This window comes from Mobula birostris, chromosome 3 (genome assembly GCF_030028105.1).
Source record: "Mobula birostris isolate sMobBir1 chromosome 3, sMobBir1.hap1, whole genome shotgun sequence".
Taxonomy (NCBI): Eukaryota; Metazoa; Chordata; class Chondrichthyes; order Myliobatiformes; family Myliobatidae; genus Mobula; species Mobula birostris.
This window is the reverse complement of record NC_092372.1, coordinates 81,369,200-81,378,795: the sequence shown is the minus strand read 5'-3', so window position 1 is coordinate 81,378,795 and position 9,596 is coordinate 81,369,200.

Here is a 9,596-nt window from a genome sequence, read left to right as displayed (position 1 = left end):
TAAATTTGATGCAGAGAAAGACAGGGCACTATAGGAAATGGAATGCATTGTGGAATTTTCTTGTAAACAGACAATATACAAAATGAGCTCTGTTTTGGTTTTGTTAATTTTTCATGAGTTTTTAAAATCACAATATCTGGCAGTTATTCACAGTATTACCCAAGTCCCAAAGGTAGTCATAGCCGAAGGGTGGTAGTGGGGACGAGCTCCCGCTGCTAAACAAATGCTCTTCATGGCGTGAGTCTCAAACAGCCTCTGACAGCCAAGTCCAACTCCTGGTCTTCACATGTAGCATAGCTCTTATGCCTGGTGGAGCTGTTCTCACTGACAGGAGAAGGGGCAAAGGCCGGCCACTGGTGACTTAAATCCAGTTGCTCCGGGCAGATGGGGCTCGTTAACCACGGATGGTAGCTCATCTAGGAGAGGGAAGACTCCAATTTCAAACCTCCGCTGCCTTGTGGTTATACCTGCTCACGGGAAAGGCTTTGGGAGTAAACCCCGAGGAAAAGTCTGGAGTCGGAGTCCCGAAGGCGGCTGACTGCTGTACCCAGCACTGGCACGGCAACTCCTGCGATGCTGCTGGCACCAAACCGTACCGACGTTCGTTGTTCCTTTGAACCTGTCATCGGCATGGAGAGGGGGGTCCCACTGCACGGGCAACAGACGGATCTCCATATCAACTCTGCCCTGGAGAGGCCACTCCAGCATCGCTTTATGGAGTTGGACAAACACGGGAAGCAGCAGTTACCGGTTATAAGTCATAATGCTTGATTAGCGTAGAGCATGGCGCCGGGTGTTGCTTCCGACGGTGGGAGAGACCATCGCGTTTCACTGGACAGCTGCCACCCACCTCAAGCTGGGCAGCCCCCAGCCAAAGAAGTGCTGTCTCTCCACAGTCAGTCTTCCTCATTGAGTGTTGGGGTTAATGGATTATTCCACGAACAGCTGACTGTAAGTACTGCACCAGACAAGAAAGAAAACAAATTGAATAAGACAACACCCCTCAAACTGGGATGTTGGAATGTCCGCACAATGATGACTGGACTTGACCAAAACCTCAAGGATATCGATGATGCACGAAAAACAGCAGTCATTAACAACGAGCTACTAAGGCTCAAGGTAGATATAGCTGCCCTACAAGAAACACGTTTGGCGGATTCAGGTACACTGAAGGAAAGGGATTACACATTTTTCAGGCAGGGAAAGAACCAAGGCGAGCCTCGTGAGCATGGAGTGGGTTTTGCCATTAGGAACTCCTTGTTGCAAATGGTGGAGCCACCAGAAAATGAATCAGAATGACTTATGACTCTCCGCCTACACACCAGTCATGGTCCAGTATCTCTCGTCAGTGTGTATGCCCCTACCTTGAACTCCACCTCTGAGGCAAAAGACATGTTCTATGACAAATTAGAAGCTGTTGTCAGGAATATTCCCAGTTATGAGCACCTCGTTCTCCTTGGTGACTTCAACACCAGAGTGGGAGCTGATAACGATTCCTGGCCAACTTGTCTTGGCCACTTTGGAACTGGCAAAATAAAGGACAATGGACAATGTCTCGTGGAGTTCAGCTCCTATCACGGCCTGTGTGTAACTAACTCCTATTTTCAGACGAAGTCGCAGCACTAGGTCTCATGGCGACATCCACGGTCTAAACACTGGCACCAACTAGACATGATCATCACCAGGTGCTCCTTTGTCAACTCTGTACTAATCACTCGCTCATACTGCAGTGCGGACTGCAATACATATCATGCTTTAATATGCTGCAAGATCGAACTACGTCCAAAGAAAATCCACCACTCCAAACAAACTGGAAAACTTTGCATCAACACAACGGAGATGAAACAGTCAGAAAAGGTTGACCAGTTTGCCAAGTCAGTACAGGGTGCTATGACTACCTCCTCACAAGGAGATACTGCAACAGAACAATGGTCATACCTTCACGACACCATCTGCGAATCAGCACTCTCTATCTTTGGAAGAAAGACCACAAAGAGCAGTGACTGGCTTGAGGCAAAGCCCAACATCATGACTCCTGTCATCGAAGCCAAACGTGCAGCTCTCACAGGGTACAAGCGCTCACCATCCGACCAAACACTCCAGGCACTTCGAGCTGCTAGAAGCAAAGTGCAACAGACTGCAAGGCAGTGTACAAATGAGTACTGGCTCCAGCTCAGTGAGGACATTCAGACAGCAGCTGTGACAGGCATCATCAGATCGATGTATCAAGAAGGCCCTTGGCCTATCGTGGAGCAAGACAGCATCCTTGAAGTCATCCAGCAGTGAAATAATCACCAATAAAAGCAAGCAGATAGAACGCTGGGCAGAACACTACTCTGAGCTCTACTCGAGGGAAAATGTTGTTGTTAATTCAGCCATTAATTCCATCGATTGTCTACCAGTCATGAATGAACTTGACTCCGAACCAACCATTGAAGACCTCAGCAAGGCAATTGACAGTCTGGCCCCAGGGAAAGTTCCTGGCAATGATGGGATTCCTCCAGACCTGATCAAACACTGCAAGAACTCACTTCTCCAACCTTTACACAAGGTCCTGGAAGGAAGGAGCCGTACCAGAGGATATGTGCGACTCCAAAATTGTCACTTTGTACAAGAACAAGGGTGATTGGAGCGACTGCAACAACTGCAGGGGTATCTCCCTCCTGAGTATTGTCGGCAAATCTTTGCTTGTGTAATTCCGGCACGTCTACAAACTCTGGCAGAACGGGTCCATCCTGAGTCCCAGTGTGGTTTTCGTGCAAGGAGGTCAACTGTTGACATGATTTACTTACTCCGTAAACTCCAGGAGAAGAGCAGGGAGCAACGGAAACCCCTCTATGTCGCTTTTATCAACTTGACCAAGGCATTCGACCTTGTCAGCAGGGATGGGCTCTTTCAGATTCTCCTCAAGATCGTCTGTCCCTCGAAACTCCAAGATATCATCAAGTCATTCCATGACGACATGAGGGCTACTGTTCAGTACGATGGCAGCTCATCAGACCCCTTCGCTATTGGTAGTGGAGTCAAACAAGGATGCGTGTTGGCCCCAACATTATTCGGCATCTTCTTCTCTCTGCTATTGAAGCATGCATTTGGGACGTAGACAGAAGGCATCTACATGCACACCAGTTCTAATGGGCGGCTGTTCAACCCTGCGTGCCTGAGAGCAAGAACAAGGACCTTAATGCGTGACATGCTGTTTGCTGATGATGCTGCTATAACCTCGCACACCAAACAGCAACTACAAACTCTCATGGACCGCTTCTCTAAGGCATGCAAGGACTTTGGGCTTACCATCAGCCTAAAGAAAACAAATGCCCTTGCCCAGAACGTGGTGGAGACACCAGTCATTACCATTGATAATTATGATCTAGAAGTGGTCCATGAGTTCACATACTTGGGGTGGACCATTAGCGACATTCTCTCCCTCAATGCTGAAATCAATAGGTGTATCAGCAAAGCAGCATCAATCCTTGCCTGACATTCCTTGCGGGTCTGGGAGAATCCAAAACTTGCTACAAAGACCCAAGACTGCCGTGTACAATGCATGCGTTATCAGCACCCTACTGTATGGTAGCGAGACTTGGACCATCTACTCCAAACAGGAGAGGAAACTCAATAGTTTTCACCTGCGCAGCCTTCGCCGTATCCTTGGCATCACCTGGAGAGACAAAGTCCTAAACTCCGAGGTCCTCTCCCGCACTGGACTTCCCACAATGTTCACGCTTTTAAGACAACGCAGACTGCGCTGGCTGAGCCACGCCCGTCGTATGAAGGATGGTAGACTGCCAAAGGACATCCTCTACAGAGAACTAGCAACAGGCAAGAGGAACATTGGTAGACCCCAGCTTCACTTCAAGGATCTCTGCAAGCGTGACATGAAAGCCTTAAAAATCAACACAAAGTGCTGGGAGGATACAGCAGATGACCACAACAAATGGCGAGGTACTCTTCAGCAACACATAGAGCAAGGCGAAAGAGTGATGCTGAGTCAGTTTGAGGAGAGTTAAACGGAGAGCACAGCGGACAATAATTCCATGACACCCTACACATGTAGTAACTGTGGCAGAGTCTGCCATTCCAGGATCGACCTCAATAGCCACAGTCGATGCTGCTCGACAAACCAGTGACTACCAGATGCACAGTACCCATGGTCGACCATGACCGACGGAGGCCACACACACACCCAAGTCTGCAAGGGACCTAGTACTAGTCCCTTGTTGCAATGTCCACAGAAGACTTGCAGAACCCACCCAGCATTTCAGAACAACTGTATATTTGTAAACGTATTGCCTTTCTACTTCCACGCTATTTTATTTTTGCGTAGTCCTTATTCCCTAAAGTGTATGGCATCTTGTTAGTTATGTATGTAGATTTGAAAATTAGACATTCATTGTTAGATATTTGAATTGTATTGAGCTGGATTTTCCAGGATTCATTGTAGTGGAGAGTATATTGACTGGATGCATCATGTCCTGGTATGGAAACACCAATGCCCTTGAATGGAAAATCCTACGAAAAGTAGTGGATACGGCCCAATCCATTACAGTAAAGCTCTCCCCACCACTGAGCACATCTACATGAAATGTCGCAGGAAAGCAGCATCTGTCGTCAACGACCTCCACCACCCAGGACGTGCTCTCTTCTCGCTGCTACCATCAGGAAGAAGGTACAGGAGCCTCTAGGCTCTAGCACTAGGTTCAGTACTAGTTATTACCCCTCAACCATCAGGCTCTTTAACCAAAGGGGATCACTTCTCTCAACTTCACTAACCCTTCATTGAAATGTCCCACATCCTGTGGACTCAGTTCCAAGAACACTTCAACTCATGTTCTCGATGTTTATTACTTATTTATGCATTATTATTATTATTTCCTTTTGTCTTTTCACAGTTTGTTGTCTTTTGCACACTGGTTAAATACCCAAGTTGGTGCGGTCTTTCATTGTTTCTGTTATGGCTATTATTCGATTATGGATTTATGGAGTATGCCCACAACAAAATGAGTCTCAGGGTTGTTTATGGTGGCATATACGAGGGGTGATTGATAAGTTCGTGGCCTAAGGTAGAAGCAGTCAATTTAGGAAACCTAGCACATTTATTTTTCCTACATTTACACACTTAGTCCAGTGGTCATGGAGCATATGAATCCCTTCTTTGTAGAAGTTGGCGTCTTGGACCTCCAGAAAGTGGTCCACAGCAGGGGTGATTGATGTTCGTGGCCCAAGGTAGAAGGAGATGAGTTATTAACTTTAATTTTTTTTGCATTTTCACACAAAGAGTTGAACTGCACGTGCATGTAACGAGAGCTGTATAACTCATCTCCTTCTACCTTAGGCCACAAACTTATCAATCACCCCTGCTGTGGACCACTTCTACAAAGAAGGGATCCATATGCTCCACAACCGCTGGACTAAGTGTGTACATGTAGGAGGGGACTATGTTGAAAAATAAATGTGGTAGGTTTTCTAAAATTGATTCCTTAGGCCACAAACTCATCAATCACCCCTCGTATATACTTTGATAATAAATTTACTTAGTGCTTCACCACTTTTTTGTGTTTAGAAGGGAAATTTCACTGAAGGGAAATGCAAGCTGTAATTCATTAATATCGAAAATCATGCATTGAATCCCTGGCATGACGCTCGGATTGCTGACATCACATAAAACGCGCAGTCAGTCAATCTGGGGTCAGGCTTCATTAAACAGATTATTGCTGCAGAACTTTCACTTGTCTCCATGCATATATTTGACTATAATCTTCCACTATTTCATCAATTCCAGCTGAAGAGTGTTTGGGCCCTTTCCCAGGGTACCAGCTGCAATGAAAGAAATTACACCCAGTCGAATGCAACCAGTGCATTGTTGACTTTCAAGACTATTTCCTTTGTACACTCACATCAACCCGACAACCCAAAATGAGGTAGCTTAATAAATATTCACAACCCAATGATGTGTTCTATGCTTGAATATGTTTCAGTGTGAAAGGGAGCCTTTTATCTGCTTTAAGTGCCATTGTGTGCATTAAATACATTTAGTATTTTTACGCCTCAGACCCACTTGATTTGTTATGCTAACTGCATCAGTTGACTGGAGGCAACCACATGTTCTAAAGAGGATGGAAGAAACAAGGAAAAAATAGAAGGGTCTCAGCCTAAAATGCTGACTATCTATTCATTCCATCAATAGTGCCTGACCTGCTGAGTTCCTCCAGCATTTTCTGTGTGCTGCTGAGGAAAAAATAGAAATTTAAGATAGATACTCTCCAATTAATGAAATGTGAAATTAGCTTATTAGAGTTACCTGTAATGTATATCAGGATGCAATTTGATTTTTTGCAATGCTTGCTCATTGACCTAGACAAAAATTCTCTTTAATGCCTTCATGGTATAGCATGGTAACGCAAACAATATGTTCAAAAGCAGAATTGATGAAAAACACGATATAAAGGCTAAAATGACACATTTATCAACACACTAATGACCTAGATTATAACCCACTGCAGATAAATTATGCAACTACCATCAATAGTGATTAAATAATGTATATCAAAGAGCAACTATTCCTAAGGATTTACATTGCTGTCAATCAGCGTGGTAACATATATTGTCAGTATTAACATTTGATTGCAGATTATATGAAGTTAATTGTATTACTTCAAATTAAGTAAGAAATTTTTAATTTTATGTATTTTTCAAGGTACAACTATTGTCCGCCATCCTCCACAGGCCTAGAAGTTCTAGTGCACGCTGATGGATACGTCTGATGGACTCAGCAGTATCAGTGGCATACCAGTGAGTACTTTAATCAAGACCTCACCACTTTGAACTTCAGTGGTGCCTAAGGCTACAGAGCTCAAATGCTTTTCAAAGAGTGTTGTGTTCTCCACGGACAAAGGACAAGAATAGACAAAGAATTGACTGTGTTCTCCAAGGACAGAGTTTGGAGGAAGTGGAAAGAAGAATGACATGCAGTTTATAGACCTGAAAAAGGCCTGTGACAAGCTGCTGATCATGTACATTGTACTGGAAGCCATGAGGAGGGGGGTTGTTGATGACTGGGCCATTTGAATAGTTGATAGGGAGATTGGTGAATGGATAATGAACTATAGCTGAGTCCAGTAAGGACATTAGTTGACAAGGAGAGGTTGGATGATGGGGTAGGGGCAGGAGAATAAAAGGTAAGCATGGGAATTAACTTAGTGAGATGGACCTTATTCTGACAGTGAACTGGGAGTACACAATGACAGTTACTCCCAGGATATCTCAGTGTAAGTTCTACTACAAGGCTCCAAATAGGGTATTATATGGGAAGTTACATCAAACACACCAGCTTGACCTACATCAGGAACCGAATGCACCTCTAAAAATGACCCAGAAAAGGTTATCAACTTGTCATTTCCAAACATACAGCATTGAAATAAGTAGTGCTATACAATCTCATTTATAGACTTTTATTCTGGCTGCATGACCCAATGATCACTGTGTTTACAGAATTTGGAGGTCCAAGAGACCGCAGATGCCGGAATCTGGAAGAACAACCAGTCTGCTGGAGGAAGTCAGCAGATCTGTGGGGAGGAAGGAATTGTAACTATTTTGGGTCAAAACCCTGCATCAGGATACACAGAATTTACTTGCAGATTGAATTTTACAGATCCAATCTGTACCTGCTCAGAACTCACAAAAAAATAGGAAAGCATAATGAAATGCATTAGTATAGAGCCTTTCCTAACCTTTCGGTATTCCAGAGGAATATTACGTGAATGCAGTTGTTTTGAAGTCTGAGCATTAACATGTAGGGTAGGTTATTGAGAGCCAAGGTGTTAATGATCAGACGTATTGTACCTCAGGAGTTAAATAATGACCAAGATTTCTTTTCTTCAAAGTAATGGTATCAGATTTTCTATGATCATTAAAGGTCCGATGGAGATTTTGTTGAACTTCAAACAGTTCAACTTCTCTCTGTTTTGCACTGAACTATTGGCACAGATTCTTGTGTCAAGTTTTTGGAACGGACTTAAACCTTTGATACAGGCATGAGTACTACCAATTTGAGCCATGGCTGACATACAGTGGATATAATATGTTTAGAGAATATTCCTCCAGTGTTCATTTCCAGGTATTTTGTCACAGTAGTCTAACATAAATTACCAATGTCTGCATTAAGAGCGGGTGGTCTGAAAATGCTTGGTATTGCTGAAAAAATAGAGTGCATTCAACACCACAACAGAAGTATTATTACAATAATGTCCTTGTTTGTTTGTGATCTTCAGTGTTCATCACCTTGATCTAAATTGAGTTAAAATGAATTTGGTGGGAGTATTCAAAGCAGATGCTTCCCCAGTTGTGTACACTTTGAAAGGGAGAATAAAACTTACAGCAGTGAGGATCCTGACAGCATCTGGTGACTCAATGATCTCTGTCTTGGAGGCTGACATCAGAACGTCTTTCCAAGAAGGTGAACCCTCGCAAGGCAACAGTCCCCAGTGGTGTACCTGGTAGGCCTCTGAAAACCTGTGCCAACCAACTGGTGTGTGTGTTCAAAGACATTTTCAATCTCTCATTGTGACAGTCGGAAGTTCTCACCTGCTTCAAAAGCTCAGCAATTATACCAGCGTCCAAGAGCATGATGAGCTGCCTCAATGACTATCATCCAGTAGCACTCACATCTACGGTGATGAAGTGCCTTGAGAGGTTGGTTATGGCCAGAATCAACTAGTGCTTAAGTAAGAACCTGGACTTACTGCAATTTCCCTATCACCACAATAAGTCTACAGTGAGTGCAATCTCATTGGCTCGTCATGTGGCCTTGAGTCATCTGGACAATACTAATTCTTACATCAGACTGCTATTCATTGACTACAGCTCAGTGCTTAACACAATCATTCCTACAGTTCTGATCAAAAAGCTCCAAAACCTGGGCCTCTGTACCTCCCTTTGCAGCTGGATCCTTGCCTTCCACACTGGAAGACCAGTCTGTGTAGAATAGAAATAACATCTCTACCTTATTGCTAATCAACGATGGTGCACCTCAAGGATGCGCGCTTAGGCCACGGCTCTTCTCTCTCTACGTCCATGACTGTGTGGCTAGGCACAGCTCAAATGCCATCTATGCACTTGCTGATGACACAACTGCTGACTGGCAAACTTTCAGATGGTGATGAGGAGGTGTACAGGAGTGAGATAGATCAGCTGAATGAGTGGTGACACAGCAACATCCTGGCACTCAACGGCAATAAGACCAAAAAATTGACTGTGGACTTCAGAAACGTAAGACAAGGACAAACACATCAGTCCTCATTGAGGGATCAGAAGTGGTAAGACCGAGCAAATTCAAGTTCCCCGGTGCCAACATCTCTGAGGATTTATCCTGGGCCCAGCATATTGATGCAGTTACAAAGAAGGCACGATATCATCTGTATTTCATTTGGAGTTTGAGGAGATTTGGTGTGTCACCAAAGACACTCACAAATTTCTATAGATGTGCTGTTGGGAGCTTTCTAACAGGCTGCATCACCATCTGGTATTGGGGAGGGGGTGCGGATGCACTGCACAGAATTAAAAGAAGCTGCAGAAAGTTCTGAACTCAGTCAGCTCCA